Source organism: Kogia breviceps, chromosome 7, assembly GCF_026419965.1.
Source record: "Kogia breviceps isolate mKogBre1 chromosome 7, mKogBre1 haplotype 1, whole genome shotgun sequence".
Taxonomy (NCBI): domain Eukaryota; kingdom Metazoa; phylum Chordata; class Mammalia; order Artiodactyla; family Physeteridae; genus Kogia; species Kogia breviceps.
The window spans coordinates 35,282,871-35,300,952 of NC_081316.1; the positions used below are offsets into that span (position 1 = coordinate 35,282,871).

At 36.9% G+C, this 18,082-nt stretch overlaps 1 protein-coding gene across 2 annotated transcripts in view; it reads right to left on the minus strand.

Annotated features, from left to right (window-relative positions):
- Nucleotides 1-18,082, minus strand: part of NELL1 (neural EGFL like 1) — an 866,603-nt gene that overhangs the window by 36,776 nt on the left and 811,745 nt on the right. The gene's annotated exons all lie outside the window — the stretch shown is intronic.

Genomic DNA, 18,082 nt, shown 5'->3' on the forward strand with positions numbered 1-18,082 from the left:
CAAATGGAAATCAAAAGAAAGCTGGAGTAGCAATATTCATATCAGATAAAATAGACTTTAAAATAAAGAATGTTACAAGAGACAAGGAAGGACAATACATAATGATCAAGGGATCAATTCAAGAAGAATATGTAACAATTATAAATATATATGCACCCAGCATAGGAGCACCTCAGTATACAAGGCAAATGCTAAAAGCCATAAAAGGAGAAATCCACAGTAACACAATAATGGGGGGGGAGGCTTTAACACCCCACTTGCATCAATGGACAGATCACCCAGACAGAAAATCAATAAGGAAACGCAGGCCTTAAATGACACATTATTTATAGAACACTCCATCTGAAAGCAGTAGAATACATTTTCCTCTCAAGTGCACATGGAACGTTCTCCAGGATAGATCACATCTTAGGCCACAAATCAAGCCTTGGTAAAATTTAAGAAAAATGCCATATCAAGCAGCTTTTCCGACCATGATGCTATGAGATTAGAAATCAAATACAGGAAAAATACTGTAAAAAGCACAAACACATAGAGGCTAAAAAATACATTATGAAGCAACCAATGGATCACTGAAGAAATCAAAGAGGAAATCAAAAAATACCTAGAGAAAAATGACAATGAAAACATGACTACCCAAAACCTATGGGACACAGCAAAAACAGATCTAAGAGGGAAGTTTATAGCAACACAATCTTACCTCAGGAAACAAGAAAAATCTCAAACAACCTAACCTTACACCTAAAGCAAGTACAGAAAGAAGAACAAATGAAAGTTAGTAGAAGCAAAGAAATCATAAGATCAGAGCAGAAATTAATGAAATAGAGGTGAAGAAAACATTGGAAAAGATCAATGAGACTAAAAGCTGGCTCTTTGAAAAGATAAACAAAATTGATAAACCTTTAGCCAGACTCATCAAGAAAAAGAGGGAAAGGGCTCAAATCAATAGAATTAGAAATGAAAGAGAAGTTAAAACTGACATCACAGAAATACAAATGATCATAAGAGACTCCACAAGCAACTATATGCCAATAAATGGACAACCTGGAAGAAATGGACAAATTCTTAGAAAGGTACAATCTCCCAAGTGTGAACCGGGAAGAGATAGAAAACATGAACAGACCAACCACAAGCACTGAACGTGAAACTGTGATTAAAGAATTCCCAACAAACAAAAGTCCAGGACCAGATGTATTCACAGACAAATTCCATCAAACATTTAGGGAAGAATTAACACCTGTCCTTCTGAAACTCTACCATAAACTTGCAGAGGAAGGGATACCCCAAGCTCATTCTATGAGGCCACTATCACTCTGATACCAAAACCAGACAAAGATACCACAAAAAGGAAAATTACGGGCCAATATCACTGATGAACATAAATGCAAAAATACTCAACAAAGTACTAGCCAGACGAATCCAGCAATACATTAAAAGGGTCATACACCATGATCAAGTGGTATTTATCCCAGGGATGCAAGGATTCTTCAATATCTACAAATCAATCAGTGTGATACACCACATCAACAGACTGAAGAGTAAAAACCATATGATCATCTCAATAGATGCAGAAAACGCTTTTGACAAAATTTAATACTATTTATGATAAAAGAAAACCCAACAACTCCCCAGAAAGTGGTCGTAGAGGGAACTTTCCTCAACATAATAAAGGCCATATATGACAAACCCACAGCTGACATCATTCTTAATGGTGAAAAGCAGAAAGCATTTCCTCTAAGATCAGGAACAAGACAAGGATGTCCACTCTCACCACTTTTATTCAACATAGTTATGGAAGTCCTAGCCAGGCAATCAGAGAAGAAAAAGAAAGAAAAATAATCCAAAATGGAAAAGATGTAAAGCTGTCATTGTTTTCAGATGACATGATACTGTACATAGAAAATCCTAAAGATGCTACCAGAAAACTACTAGAGCTTGTCAGTGAATTTGGCAAAGTTGCAGGAAACAAAATAACACTCCAAAATCTGTAGCATGTCTATACACTAACAATGAAGGATCAGAAAGACAAATTAAGGAAATAATCCCTTTTACTATCACATCAAAAAGAAAATACCTAGGAATAAACCTACCCAAGGAGGCAAGTCTTGTACTCCAAAATTATAAGATGCAGATGACAAAAAGTGAATATGATGCAAACAGCTGGAAAGATACACCAGGTTCTTGGATTAGAGGGATCAGTTTGTCAAGGTGAACATCTACCCAAGGTCAACTACAGACTCAATACAATCCCTATCAAATTACCACTGGCATTTTTTGCAGGTCTAGAACAAAATATTTTCAAATTTGTATGGAAACACAAAAAGCCCCAAATAGCCAAAGGAAGCTTGAGAAAGTAAAATGGAGCTGGAGGCTCTGAGTCAGCCTCCCTGACTTCACACTATACTACAAATTTACAGTAATCAAAACGGTATGGTATTGGCACAAAAACAGACTTATAGATCAGTGAAACAGGATAGAAAGCCCAGAAATAAACCCATGCACATATGTTCAATTAATCTACAATAAAGCAGGCAAGAACATACAATGGAGAAAAAGTGGTGCTGGGAAAACTGGACAGCTACATGTAAAAAAGTGAAATTAGAACACTCCTTAACACTATACACAAAAATAAAATCAAAATGGATTAAAGACTTAAATGTAAGGCTAGATACTATAAAACTCTTAGAGGAAAACATAGGCAGAACACACTGTGACATAAATTGCAGGGATATGTTTTATGATCCACCTCCTAGAGTAATGAAAATAAAAACAAGTGGGACCTAATTCAACTTAAAAGCTTTTGCACAGCAAAGGAAACCATAAACAAAATGAAATGACAACCCACAGAATGGGAGAAAGTATTTGCAAACGATATGGCTGAAAAGGGACCAACCTCCAAAATATCGAAACAGCTCATGCAGTGCAATATTAAAAAAACAAACAACCAGATCAAAAACTGGGCAGAATATCTAAATAGACATTTCTCCAAAGAAGACATACAGATGGCCAAAAATCACATGAAAAGATGTTCAACATCGCTAATTATCAGAGAAATGCAAATCAAAACTTCAGTGTGGTATCACCTCACACACGTCAGAATGGCCATCATCAAAATGTTTACAAATAATAAATGCTGGAGAGGGTGTGGAGAAAAGGGAAGCCTCCTACACTGCTGGTGGGAATGTAAATTGTTACAGCCACTATGGAGAACAGTATGGAGGTTCCTTGTGAAACTAAACATAGAGATACCATCTGATCCACCAATCCCACTCTTGGGCATATATCCAGACAAAACGCTAATTTGAAAAGATGCATGCACCCCAACGTTCATTGTAGCACTGTTTACAATAGCCAAGACACGGAATCAATCCAAATGTCCATCAACAGAGGAATGGATAAAGAAGATGTGGTACATATATACAATGGAATATTTGCCAACAAAAAGAATAAAATAATGCCATTTACAGCAACGTGGATGGACCTGGAGATTATCTCATACTAAGTGATGGAAGTCAGAGAATGACAAATATCATATGATATCGCTTATATGTAGAAACTAAAAATATTGATACAAATGAACTTATTTATGAAACAGAAACAGACTTATAGACTGAGCAAACAAATTTATGGTTACCAAAGGGGTAACATGAGGGGGGAGGGATAAATTAGGAGGTTGGGATTAACAGATACACACTACTATATATAAAATAATCAACTAGAACCTACTGTATAGCACAGGGAACTCTACTCAACACTCTGTAATAACCTATATGGGAAAAGAATTTGAAAAAGGATAAATATATATAAATCACCTTAATCTACACCTGAAACTAGCACATTGTAAATCAACTATACTCCAATATAAAATAAAGACTAAAAAAAGAAAAAATATAAGGTGATGTAGGAAGTAATGATGTAGAAGTTGCACCAAGTTATGCTGAATATCTAGCTAAGATAAGTAATGGTGTCTAAACTAATCAACAGCTTTTCCATGTAGACAAAACAGCTTTATATTGGAAGACTCTAGGACTTTTATAACTAGAGAGGAGAAGTCAATGCTTGGTTTCAAAGGACAGGTTGACTCTCTTGTTAGGGTCTAATGCAGCTAGTGACTTCAAGTTGAAGCTAATTCTCTTCTACCATTCCCCAAATCCTAGGGCTCTTAAGAATTATGCTAAATCTATTCTGCCTGTGATCTATAAATGGAAAAACAAAGCCTGCATGAGAGTGCATCTGTTTACAGCATAGTTTACTAAATATTTTAAGCTCACTGTTGAGACATTCTGCTCAAAAAAAAAAAAAAAAAAAAGATTCCTTTCAGAATGTTATTGCTCATTGACAATGCACCTGGTCACCCAAGAGCTTTAATGGAGAGGTATAATGAGATTAATGTTATTTTCATGCCTACTAATACAGCATCCATTCTGCAGCCCATGGATCAAGGAGTAATTTTGACTTTCAAGTCTCATTATTTAAGAAATACATTTTGTAAGGCTATAATGCCATAGACAGTGATTCCTACAATAGACCTGGGCAAAGGAAATTGAAAACATTCTGAAAAGGATTCACCATTGTAGATGCCATTAAGAACGTTCATTCATGATCCATGGGAAGAGTTCAACGTAACATTTTGAGCATGGAAGAAGTTGATTCCAATTCTCATGGATGACTATGAAGGTTTAAATACTTCTCGTAGAGAAAGTAACTGCAGATGTTGTGGAAATAGCAAGAGAACTAGAATTAAAAGGAGAGCCTGAAGATTTGACTAAATTGCTACAATCTCATGATAAAGCTTTAATGAATGAAGAGTTCCTTCTCATGGATGAGCAAAGAAAGTGGTTTCTCGAGATGGAATCTACTTCTGGTGAAAATGCTGTGAAGGTTTTTGAAATGATAACAAAGGACTGAAAATATTCCATAAACTTAGTTGATAAACCAGCAGCAGGATTTGAGATGGTCGACTCCAACTCTGAAAGAAATTCTGTGGGTAAAATGTTATTAAGCACCATTGCATGCTACACAGAAATCATAAAAGTCAATCAATGTGGCAAACTTCACTGTTATTAAGCAGCATTGCATGCTACACAGAAATCATAAAAGTCAATCAATGTGGCAAACTTCACTGTTGCCTTATTTTAAGAAACTGCCACAGCCACTCCAGCCTTCAGAAACACCACTCTGACCAGTCAGCAGCTACCAACATCAAGGCAAGATTCTCCATCAGCAAAAATATTGTAACTCACTTAAGGTTCATATGATGGTTAGCATTTTTTAGCAATAAAATATTTGATATATACTTTTTTAGACTTAATGCTATTGCACATTTAATAGACTACAGTAGAGTGTAAACATGATTTTTATATTCAATGAGAAACACAAAAATTTGTGTGACTCACTTTATTTGCTTTATTGCTGTTGTCTGGAAGTGAACCTCCAGTATCTCTGAGGTATGCCCATAATTAGAAATGAAATTGTTGTGTCCCGACCCAGACCTACTATATCAGAAAGTTTGAGGGGTAGAGTCAGTGAGGAAAGTCTCACAAGAGATTCTGTGCAAGAAAAAGTTTGAAAACCTCTGATGGAGAAACAAAGTAACAAAGTCCACTGGGGAATTAGTATGGCATAACCCTCAAGCTCCTGCACTGAAAAGGTAGGGTTTGGAACTGCACAGGAATACGAAGTCAGGGGAATAAAAATGGAGCCTCTGTTCTTCAAAGGATCCCAAGAGTATTGAAGGCAGAAGTAAACCTGCCAATGTTTATCTTTCAAAGAAAAGGAAACACAGAGGCAGAGACCGAGATGGCAGAGTAAGAGGATGCCAAACCTCCCATGAACACATCAAAAATACATCTACATGTGAAGCAGTTCTCAATGAAAACTAACTGGAGACTGGTAGAAATAATCTCTTACAACAAAGTTTGTAAGAAAGAGTCACACAGTGTCAGGTAGAAAGGGAAGAGAAGTTATAAGGTCAGTACCTGTTCCCATGGGAGGGTACTCAGAAGAGGTGGGGAATCCTCCCTGGGAGTGAGTAGTTAGAGCTATATATTGGGTGCCTCAGCCCTGGGGTCTGACAAGGGGAAGACAAAGCCTGTGGGGTGGTTGGACAGCCAGTGGAATTAACAGGAGGTCTGTAGGAAGTCTGGACTCCATTTGTGAGGAAGGTGCATATTCTTGGTTACTCCTGAAACAAGGTGAAAAGGGTGGATTGAAACTGCACTGGATTCTGGCTGTTTCCTGCAACCACCCCAGTACATGCCCCAGCCTGAGTTGGGCACACTCTGGCCTCACTTGCTTCACAGTGCAGCTCCACACTGGGGTAAAGGCTCAGTTTTGAGGGACATAACTGGGTATAGGCGGAAACAGGGAGGGAGCAGCCATTAATGGTGCTTGCCAAGGCAGTACTTCAGAAGTGGTCCCAGACACCAGTGCTGGGACAGGCCGTCCCTCGACCCAGGCTGAGCGCTCACACCAGCCCTACCTGCTCTTTGGTGCAGCTCCACACTAGGATGAGGGCTAAAGCAGCTGAAGAGAGAGCTTAGTTGTGAAGGAAAAAGGCAGCTCAGTCCCAGTGCAGGATCTGAGCTGAGTGGGGGCAGTCATTTCTGTCCCTTATGGAGGCAGCATATCAGAAGAGGTCCTGGACTCTGAGGTACCAGAGGTACCACAGCCCATGCCTAGACCCACAGAGGGCACCTGCTCCAGCCCTTCTTGCTCCAGCATTGTTCTCCTCTGGAGTGAGGGTGCTGGTATTAGGAGGGGAAAGAGCATACACACAGAGGGAGTGGAGCCAGCTCATACTCAAACCTCAGGGCTTCTGCTCCAGCAACTTGGGACTCAATCCCAGACCCAATAGGGTGGTGCTGACCACTGAGAAGAGGAGAAGCCCTAAATCACACTTGGCTCTGGCCCTAGCAACTTCATCTCCAGACCCATATCCTACCAATGTGTTAGTTTCCAGCACATTCTGGTGAAACACATGACTCATGCTCATGTCAGATCCAGCTCTCCCACTAAAGCCACTGGACACATGTAGACTGTATAGGAATGCTCTCACAGAAGGACACTCCTTCAAGACCCCAACAGGTAACTCTTTCACCTAATTTCATAGAGACAGAGAAAGTTAAGCAAAATGAGAAGACAAAGGAATTTGTTTAAAGTGAAAGAATAAGTGGAAACCCCTTAAAAAATAAACTAATAAAAGAGAGACAAGTAATTTACCAGATAAAGAGTTCAAAGCATAAATAATAAGAATGCTAACTGAAGTAGGGAAAAAAATAGATGAATACAGTGAGGATCTTAACAAGGAACTAGAAAATATAAAAAGAGTCATTCAAAACCAAAGAATACAATAATTGAAATAAAAACCACACTATAAGGAATTAATAGCAGACTAGGTGATACAGAAGAACTCACAGTGATCTGGAAGTAGAATAATGGAATTACCCAATCAGAACAGCAACTAGAAAACAAATATAAAAAATAGAACAGTTTAAAGGACCTCTGAGACAATATCACATGTTCCGACATTCACATTATAAGGGTCCCAGAAGGAGAAGAGAGAGAAAGGGGTTGAAACTGTATTTGATGAAATCATGGCTGAAAACCTCCCAATCCTGAAGAAGGAAACAGATATTCAGGTATAGGAAGCACAGAAGGTTTCAAACAGATGAACCCAAACAGATCCACACTAAACATATCATAATTGAAATGGCAAAAGTTAAAAATAAAGGGGCAATTCTAAAGGCAGCAAGAGAAAAACAAACAGTCATATACAGGGGAATTACCATAAGGTTATCAGCTGAGTTTTCTGTAGAAACACTGAATATACCATGTCACTCCCTTCTGGCCTGCAAAGTGCTGAAGGGGAAAATCCTGCAACCTAGGATACTCTACCTATCAAGAGTATCATTTAGAATAGAAGGAGAGATAAAGAACTTCTTAGACACACAAAACTACAAAAGTTCATTGACACTAAACCAACCTTAGAAAAAATGATAAAGTGTCTTCTCTAAGTGGAAGAGAAAAGGCTACTACAAGAAGTAAGTTGATAGGAAAGGAAAAGTCCCAACAGTAAAAGCAAATTTAGATAAAGGCTGAGGATCAACCACTAAAATAAGCTAGTACAAAGATTAAAATACAATTAAAAATTGTAAAATCAACTGTGTAATAATCAATAATGGGACAAACATAAAGATGTAAAATGTGATATCAAAAATACAAAATGTGGGGAGTAAAAAATGTAGATCTTTTAGAATATGTTTGAATTTAAATGACTACCAGTTTAAAACTAGTAAATATAGGTCAACATATATGAATCCCATGGTAACTACAAATCAAAAAGCTACCATCATTGTATGAAACTAGAAAGGAACACACATATCACTATAAGAAAGTCACCAAACTACAAGGAAAGAAACTAAAAGAAGGAAAAAATAGAGAATAATGACAAAATCAACCAAGAAACCATTAACAAAATGGCAATAGGTACATATCTATCAATAATCACTTTAAATGCCAATTGACTAAATGCTCCAATGAAGTACATAGGGTGGCTGTTTGGATAAAAAAACAAGACCCATTTCTGTTTACAGGAGACTCACTTCAGAGGTAGCAACACACACAGACTGAAATTTAGGGAATGGGAAAAGATATTTCATGCAAATGGAAATGACAAGAAAGCTATCAATACTCAGATCAAATAGACTACAACAAATCTATAGCAAAAGACAAAGAATTATATAATGATGAAGGGATCAATACAAGGAGAGTATAACATTCATTAATATATATGCATCTAATACAGGAGCACTAAATATATAAAGCAAATATTAACATACATATAGTTAGAAATTGATAATGATACAATAATGAGTAGGGGACTTAACACCCCACTTACATCAATGGACAGATCATACAAACAAAAAAATCAATTAGGAATCAGTGGTCTTAAATGACATTAGACCACCTGGGCTCAATATTTATACATAGGACATCCCATCCAAAAACAGCAGAATACACACATTATATATAAGTGTTGTGGAACATTCTCCAGGATGGATCATATACTAGGCCACAAACAAGGCTCAACAAATTTAAGATACTAGAAATCAATTACCTGAAGAAAAACGGGCAAAGTGCAAACATGTGGAGACTAAACAACACGCTACTAAAAAACCAATGAGTCTGTGAAGAAATTAAAGAAGAAATCACAAAATACCTTGATATAAGTGAAAATGGAAACACAGCTCTCAAAAATCCATGAAATGCAACAAAAGCAGTCCTACAAGGGAAGTTTACAGCAATACAGGCTTACCTCAAGAAACAAGAAAAATCTCCAATAAACAACCTAACCTACCATCTAAAGGAATTAGAAAGAGAAGAACACACAAAACCCAAAGTCAGCAGAATGAAGGAAATGATAAAGATCAGAGAGGAAATGAATAGAGACCAAACAAAATAATAGAAAAGATCAATTAAACCAAGAGATTTTTTTGAAATGATAAACAAAATTGATAAACCTTTAGTCAGACTCATAAGAAAAAAAGAGTGAGGACCCAAATTAACAGGATAAGAAATAAAAGAGGAGAAATAACAATTGATATCACAGAGATACAAAAAAACCCAATAAGAATGCTATAAACAGTTATATGCCAACAAATTGGACAACCTAGAGAAATGGGCAAATTTCTAGAAACACAACCTTCAAAGACTGAATCAGGAAGAAACAGACAGTGTGAATAGGCTTATTACTAGTAGTATAATTGAATTTATTTTAAAAAAAAATAACAAAAAAACTCCCAGCAAAGAAAAGTCCAGGACTGGATGGCTTTACAGGGGGAATTCTACCAAACATATAAAGAACTAATACCTATCCTTTTCAAACTATTCCAAAAATTGAAGAGGAGGGAATATTTGCAAATTCATTCTATGAGGTCAGCATTACCCTGATACCAAAACCAGACAAAGACAGTACAAAAGAAGAAAATTACAAGCCAATATCTCTGATGAATATAGATGCAAAAATTCTCAGCAAAACGATGATACATCATGATCAAGTACAATTTATTCCAGGGATGCAAGAGTGGTTCAATACTTGAAAAATTGATGTGATACACCTCATTAACAAAAGGAAGGATAAAAATCACATGATCATCTCAGTAGATATAGAAAAGGCATTTAACAAAATTCAACATATATTCATGATAAAAACTCTCATCAAAGTTGGTGTACAGAAAACATATATCAACACAATAAAAGGCATTTATGACAAACACACAACTAAAATCATACTTAATGGTGAAAAGCTGAAAGCCTTTCCTCTAAATTCAGGAATAAGACAAGGATGCCCATTCTCACCACTTCCATTTTACATAATATTGTAAGTCCTAGACACAGCAAATTAGACAAGGAAAATAAATAAAAGACATCCAAATTGGAAGGGAAGAAGTAAAACTGTCACTAGTTGTAGATGATAGGATACTATTTATAGAAAACTCAAAAGTCTCCATCAAAACACTATTAGAACTAATAAATGAATTCAGTAAATTTGCAGGATACAAGATTGATATACAGAAATCTGTTGCTTTTCTTTACACTAATAATGAACTATCAGAAAGACAAAATTTTAAAACTCCCATTTGAAATTGTATCAAACAATAAAGTACCAAGAAATAAATTTAACCAAGGAGGTGAAAGACATATACTCTGAAAACTATAAAATGTTGAAGGAAATTGAAGAGGATAAAAAGAAATGGAATCATATTTTCTGTTCCTGTATTGGAAGAATTAATACAGTTAAAATATCCATTCTAGCCAAAGCAATATGGATTTAATTCAATTCCTATCAAAATGCCCATGATATTTTTCACAGAACTAGAACAAATACTCTTAAAATTTATATGTAACCACAAAAGCCTCTCAATTGCCAAAGCAATCTTGTGGGGGAAAAAAAAAAAAAAAAGAGCAAAGCTGGAGGTATCATACTCTCTAACTATACGAAAAAGCCACAGTAATCAAAAGAGCATGGTACTGGCCAAAAACAGACACATAGATCAACTGAACAGACTAGACAGCCCAGAAATAAACCCATATACTTATGATCAATTAATCTATGACAAAGGAGGCCAGAATATACAATGGGGAAAGACAGCCTCTTTAAGAAGTGGTGCTGGGAGAACTGGAGAGCTACATGTCAAATAATGAAATTAAAACATTTCCTCACACCATATGCAAAAGCAAACTCAAAATGGATTAAAGACCTCAATGTCTTTAATAACCGTAGAACTCCCAGAGGAAAATATAGGCAAAATATTCTTTGACATAAGTCATAGCAATATATTTTTTGGCTCTGTCTCCTCAGGCAAAGGAAACAAAAGCAAAAAAGAAAAAATAAATGAAATGGGACCTATTGCACAGCAAAGGAAACCATTGACAAAACAAAAAGATAACCTTGTAAATGGGAGAACAGGATAGAAAGCCCAGAAATAAACCCACACATTTGTGGTCAATTAATCTATGACAAAAGAGGTAAGAATAAACAAAGGAGAAAAGACAGCCTCTTCAATAAGTGGTGCTGGGAGAACTGGACAGCTACATGTAAGAGTATGAAATTAGAACATTCTTTAACACCATACACAAAAATAAACTCAAAATGGATCAAAGACCTAAATGTAAGGCCGGACACTATAAAACTCTTAGAAGAAAACATAGGAAGAACACTCTCTGACACAAATCACAGCAAGATCTTTTTGGATCCACCTATTAGAGTAATGAAAATAAAAACAAAAATAAACAAGTGGGACCTAATTAAACTTAAAAGCTTCTGCACAGCAAAGGAAACCATAAACAAAATGAAAAGACAACCCACAGAATGGGAGAAAATATTTGCAAACAAAGCAACCAACAAAGGATTAATCTCCAAAATATACAAACAGCTCATGCAGCTCTATGTAAAAAAAAACAAAAAACCCAATCAAAAACTCAGCAGAATATCTAAATAGATATTTCTCCAAAGAAGGCATACAGATGGCAAAAAAACACATGAAAAGCTGTTCAACATCGCTAATTATCAGAGAAATGCAACTCAAAACTGCAATGAGGTATCACTCCACACACATCAGAATGGCCATCATCAAAAAGTCTACAAACAGTAAATGCTGGAGAGGGTGTGGAGAAAAGGGGACCCTCTTGCACTGTTGATGGGAATGTAAATTGGTACAACCACTGTGGAGAACAGTATGGAGATTCCTTAAACAACTAAAAATAGAACTACCACATGATCTAGCATTCCCACTCCTGGGCACATATCTGGAGAAAACCATAATCTGAAAAGATACCTGCACCCCCAGTGTTCATTGCAGCACTACTTACAATAGACAAGACATAGAAGCAACCTAAGTGTCCATCGACAGAGGAATAAAGAAGATGTGATACATATATACAATGGAATATTACTCACCTCTAAAAAAAGAATGAAATAATGCCATTTGCAACAACATGGATGGACCTAGAGATGATCATACTCAGTGAAGTGAGACACTCATATATCACTCATATGTGGAATCTAATTTTTAAAAATGATACAAATGAACTTATGTACAAAACAACAGTCTTACAGATACCAAAAACAAACTTACAGTTACCATACCGAAGGGGAAACATGGTGGGTGGGATAAATCAGGAGCTTGGGATGAACATACACAGACTACTATAAACAAGATAAATAACCAACAAGGACATATTATAGCATAGGGAACTCAATATTCTGTGATAACCTATAAGAGAAAAGAATCTAAAAAAGAATGAATATATGTATATGTATAACTGAATCACTTTGCTGTACACCTGAAACTAACACAACACTGTAAATCAACTATACTCCAATAAAATTAAAAAACAAATAAAAAATCAAATCAGACCTAATTCAACTTAAAAGTTTTTGCACATCAAAGGAAACCATTGACAAAACAAAAAGATAACCTAGTGAATGGGAGAAAATATCTGCAAATGTTATGACCAATAAGGGGTAATATGCAAAATACATAAACAGCTCATAAAATTCAATTGAAAAAAACAATTTAACAATGGCAGAAGACCTGAATAGACATATTTCCAAAGAAGATATACAGATGGCCAACAGGCACATGGAAAAGATATTCACCATCACTAATCATCAGAGAAATGCAAATCAAAACCACCATGAGATATCACCTCATACCTGTTCAAATGGTTATAATCAAAAAGCCTATAAGTGACTGATGTTGGCAAGGATGTGAAAAAAGGCAACCCTAGCACACTGTTGGTGGGAATGTAAATTGGTACAGCAACTATAGAACATTGTAAAGAGGTTCCTCAAAAAACTAAAAATAGAACTACCATAAGATCTAGCAATTCCTTTCCTGGGTATATATCCGAAGAAAGTGAAAACACTAATTTGAAAAGACAGATGCACCCCAAAGTTCATAGCAGCATTATTTTTAGTAGCCAAGATATGGAAGCAACCTATGCGTCCGTCAACAGATGAATGGATAAAGAAATGTGATATGTATATACAAGGGAATATTACCTCAGTCATACAAAAATAAAATGAAATTCTGCCATTTGCAACAACATGGATGGAGCTAGAGGATATTATACTCAGTGAAATAGGTCAGACAAATGCTCTATGTTATCACTTTTATGTGGGCTCTAAAAAATAAAACAAATGAGTATAACGAAACCAAAACAGACTCCCAGATATAGACAACAAACTAGTAGTTACCAGTGAGGAGAGGGAAGGTGGGGCGGGGGGGGGGGAAGGGGTGTAACATAGGGGCAGGGGATTAAGAGATCCAGATTACTATGTATAAAATAAATAAGCAACAAGGATGTATTTTACAGCACAGGAAAATACAGCCATTATTTTATAATAACTTTAAATGGCATATAATGTATAAAATATTGAATCACTATTGTATAACTAAAACGAATACAATATTTTATATCAACTATACCAGTAAAATATAACAAGACACATATAGTGTAACAACTCACATTTTTCCCTGTGGATTCTCTACTACTAAATATTTCTAAGAACAAGAATTCCACACATACAGGAAAGTACTTGTTATTATTAACTGATAAATAAAAATGAACAAAAGCGGGGGAAAAAAGAAAGGGAAACACAACCTTAGAGCTTGCACAGCCAACTCCTGCCATCAAGAACACCCTAGACAGGAAGGTATTGATAATGGTGCTGGTTAAGTACTGAGAGCAGAGCAGAGCAGAGCAGAGCAAAGCAAAGCAAAGCAAAGCAAAGCAAAGCAAAGCAAAGCAAAGCATTTTTATGAGTAGACTGCAGGATTCTACAAGTCTAAGACCTACCCTGGCCCCAGGCACAGGCTGACTCATCCCTGTTCTTCACTCTCGGACTGAGTGCCATGCTGAGAATGGCAGGGCTATTTTACTGTCAGCTCCTTGCAGAAAGGGTTATTCTCTCCTTACCTGAAGGAAAAGCATGAAGCCTTTAGTTTCCCTACTATGGCCACCTTCCTCAGTTTCTGGGCAAAGGCTTATATGAGGCCAGATCAAATGGCTGGTATTCCAGACAATTTCAAGGCAAAAGAATCTTCTACACTTTACCCAACTTCCTTGTCACAGCTCTTTGGCCCTGACTTTAATATGAATGGTGGGTGACTGCTTATAGTATCTATTTCTCTACCCATCTCTGTAATTCCCAGAAAAACTCAAGACCTGGTTTTGCTCAAGTCTTCAGTATTATATTTACTTTCAGGATGAATGCTTTTCTCTTTAGTTCACCTTTCTTTTCAATTAAACAAAAATAGCAACAAAAGAGAAAAACAAACCCTCTGAATGAAGCACAGAAATGAAATCTGGTCTTTATAGCTTTTCTCTTTCTCCCACTGGATTTTCCAGCTACTAATGATAGTGGTAGTAGTAGGTAAAGGTATAGGTATAGGAGTAATTGCAAATCCTGTCGCTTTACTTGAAACTGGCACCTCAATTCTTTTCAACCAGGAAAATGGGCAGCTAAGCTTCCAGCATGTCACTCTGAAGCTTTTTTTGGCCTGCATTATAAGAACACACATAGCCACAGAGGCTGAGTGTCTGACATCATCATTCATCAGGACCCATCCTTTTACTTCTATGTTATCTCCCATGTGATCTTACCTCTCTTGCTTTCAGGTTCTCACCTTTACTTTCCTGAACTTTTACTTCAGCCTAAGTGGTATCTCTCCATTTAGCCTTGATCTCCCCAGTCTGTCCATCATGCTGTCAATCAGACCATGATTAAGGCCACACCAATCCTAAATGAAAAAATCTCTCATGATCCTCAGCTGCTCACAGGATAAAGTCTAAATCCCAATGCTGGACTCCATGCCCAGACTTCATCTCCAGGCTCATCAGCAGTTTATAACCTTCCCATACTCTTCTTGCTCCTGATATTCTAATCTCATCATTCACTTCATATTTCCTTTAATATATATTGTTATGCTTCTGTTTCTTTGTTCTTGTTTTCCCTCTGTTTGGAATTCACCTTCCCCACACCTCTACTTGGATAAATTTCTCATCCTTTAATGTTTCATTCAAAGTTCACCTACTCTGTGAAGTCATTCCCTATTCCTTTCTGCATCCTCCCAGAATAGAGCATACTTCCCCTTTGTATGTTCCCTCAACAAATAAATTGTTCATGATGCTACCATGGCATGACAGGTGGTTAATTGTGTATCCATTTCCCCATTCATCTCCATCATCTCCAATGTAAATGTAACCACTCATGCTAAAATGCTCCATTTCCTAGAAACTAATAAAGCTGAGACCACTCTGTCTTTCCATGTAGTACAGATAGAAAATAAAAATGTCTCCATAAGGCCCTGGAAAAATTTATGAAAGGAAAAGCCACAGATGGGTATCTATGAAAAGAAATAGGGCTGTAACTAAGATTTAGGGATCAAGCCAGCGAGAGAACCATTTTTCACTCTGGGTTTCTGTGATCTGGATAATGCTGGAGGAACGTGGGTTCCAAACAATTCAGCAATTATTCTATGCCTAATCAACTAAGTGGTCTAAAGGTGCACAAAATCATTGCCACTGTCAAGGAAGCACATGGCATCTAAGCAAAGCCCAAATCCATTTGCGCCAGCCTAGCTTTATCATTGAACTCCATTCAGCTGTGGACATGTTTCAAGGCCTCTTTTGTGCATTGGCATGAAACATTAGCTAACCTGATGTACTGATTCTCAAGGGGGAAAGAACTTTGCTTCTTTCGACAGTGTGCCTTGACCCTTTGTTGGCTTGTGTGATTCTTTTTTATTTGAATTTGAAACATCAAGGGTATGATTAAAAAGCTAGCACTTTATCTTAACCTTGATTTTACTTCTTAGCCTCTAAGATGATGCCATTATAATAGTTCACTTTGATGCTTAAGTACTGGAAATATTTCTTGTCAAATCAGAATAGAATACTTACAACTGAAAATAATGGAAACAAAAGAGGATCACAAATAAGTTCATTTTTTGAGGATGATCTACAGAATTTGATTCAGGGTTTCAGTTCAGCTCCTAAAGCCAGATCTCCTCCCTGTCCACAACCTCTTGGAAGCTATGCTATTAATGAGTAATTATTCTTTTAAAAAGACTTATGTAGAGAACTCTGCCCAGTACTTTATTCATAAAGGAGTGCAGTGGTGGTGGAGGTGCATTACATTAACAAAATAAGAGGACAGGAATTGTTCCTTTCCTGTGGCAATGTCAGTCTAATTTCCAGAAGTCTTTGGAGGTCTTTTAGGTGTCAAAGCAGAATAAGTCAACTTAGCCTGCTTGGATTATTAGCCCCACCAATTAATGAAGCTTTGGAAAATTTTTAATGATTGGTTAGTGTCCTGCTTTATCATGGGCTTAAATAAAACAACAACTGAAAAATAAATTTCGGGTTCATACTGGTCAAGACTCAACTAAAGTCCCTTGCCTGTTCCAGGTGCTGGGGATCTAGAAAACCTAAAAAGGATTTAGGGTCAGGTTGTGAGCTTCCTCAAAGGTTTAGAAAAACAATATTTTCTAGAAAAGAACTAGTAAAGGAATTCATCTTCATTTTGCTGGCTGAATGGAGACCTAATTGCCAACCTCTTCCATAAGCCTTTCTCAACTATTCTAACCCACAACAAGCTTTTCCATCTCTCAAAAACTTTTGCTCTGGGAATTCCCTGGCAGTCCAGTGGTTAGGACGCTGCGCTCTCACTACGGAGGGCCCAGGTACCATTCCTGGTCAAGGAACTAATCCTGCAAGCTGCGCGGCGTGGCCAAAAAACCCCAAAACTTTAGCTCTGAGTCAGTGCCACATACTTAAATATTGTACTTAATAACTTGAAAACTTCTTGAGGGGAAGTCCTACCCAGTCATTAACATAGTACTGAGTTGAGCCTTGAGCTCAGCCAAGTTGGATTGACTGATTACTTAATTGGTTTTTATAAATGTCAACAGATGTCATCTGTAGAGGGTTACAGGACATGTAGCAAGATGAGAAAACTATAAAATTTGGGGCAAGCAAGTAGAATTCAAATCCCAGCTTACACATTTATATCTTGTGATATTAAGCATACATTACTTCCCCTAAAACTTAGAAACTCAGTTTCTTCATCTTTCAGAGTTGGGTTATATTAAGTGGGATGCTGTTGTTAAATTACAGGATTCTTGGCATATAGGAGGTACTTAACAACTGGGGGCAATGGGCCTAAGTTTAAATGTGGGGAACTATATTTATGTATAAGGGGAAAAATGGGTGTTATGGGCTAATGATCTACACACCTGGTTAAACAACTTTCCTAAATAGGTGCCCCCAGGTCTGTTGCAGGTGTGACAGACTTGAAGGCAGGTGAATGAACTGGGGGACTTTTCAAGGTTCATTTCTACTGTGTTTCCAGGGAACACTCTGAGTTTATCAGGAGACCAGCTCTCTACAAGGCTACTAAGCAAGTAATTTCTCAGAGTTCCCATGCCCGTAAGCCAAAGATTAAACAATCCCATCCCAATGGGACATAAAAATACAATGTAAGAGCTACAGGAAAGCAATATCAAAGGAAAAT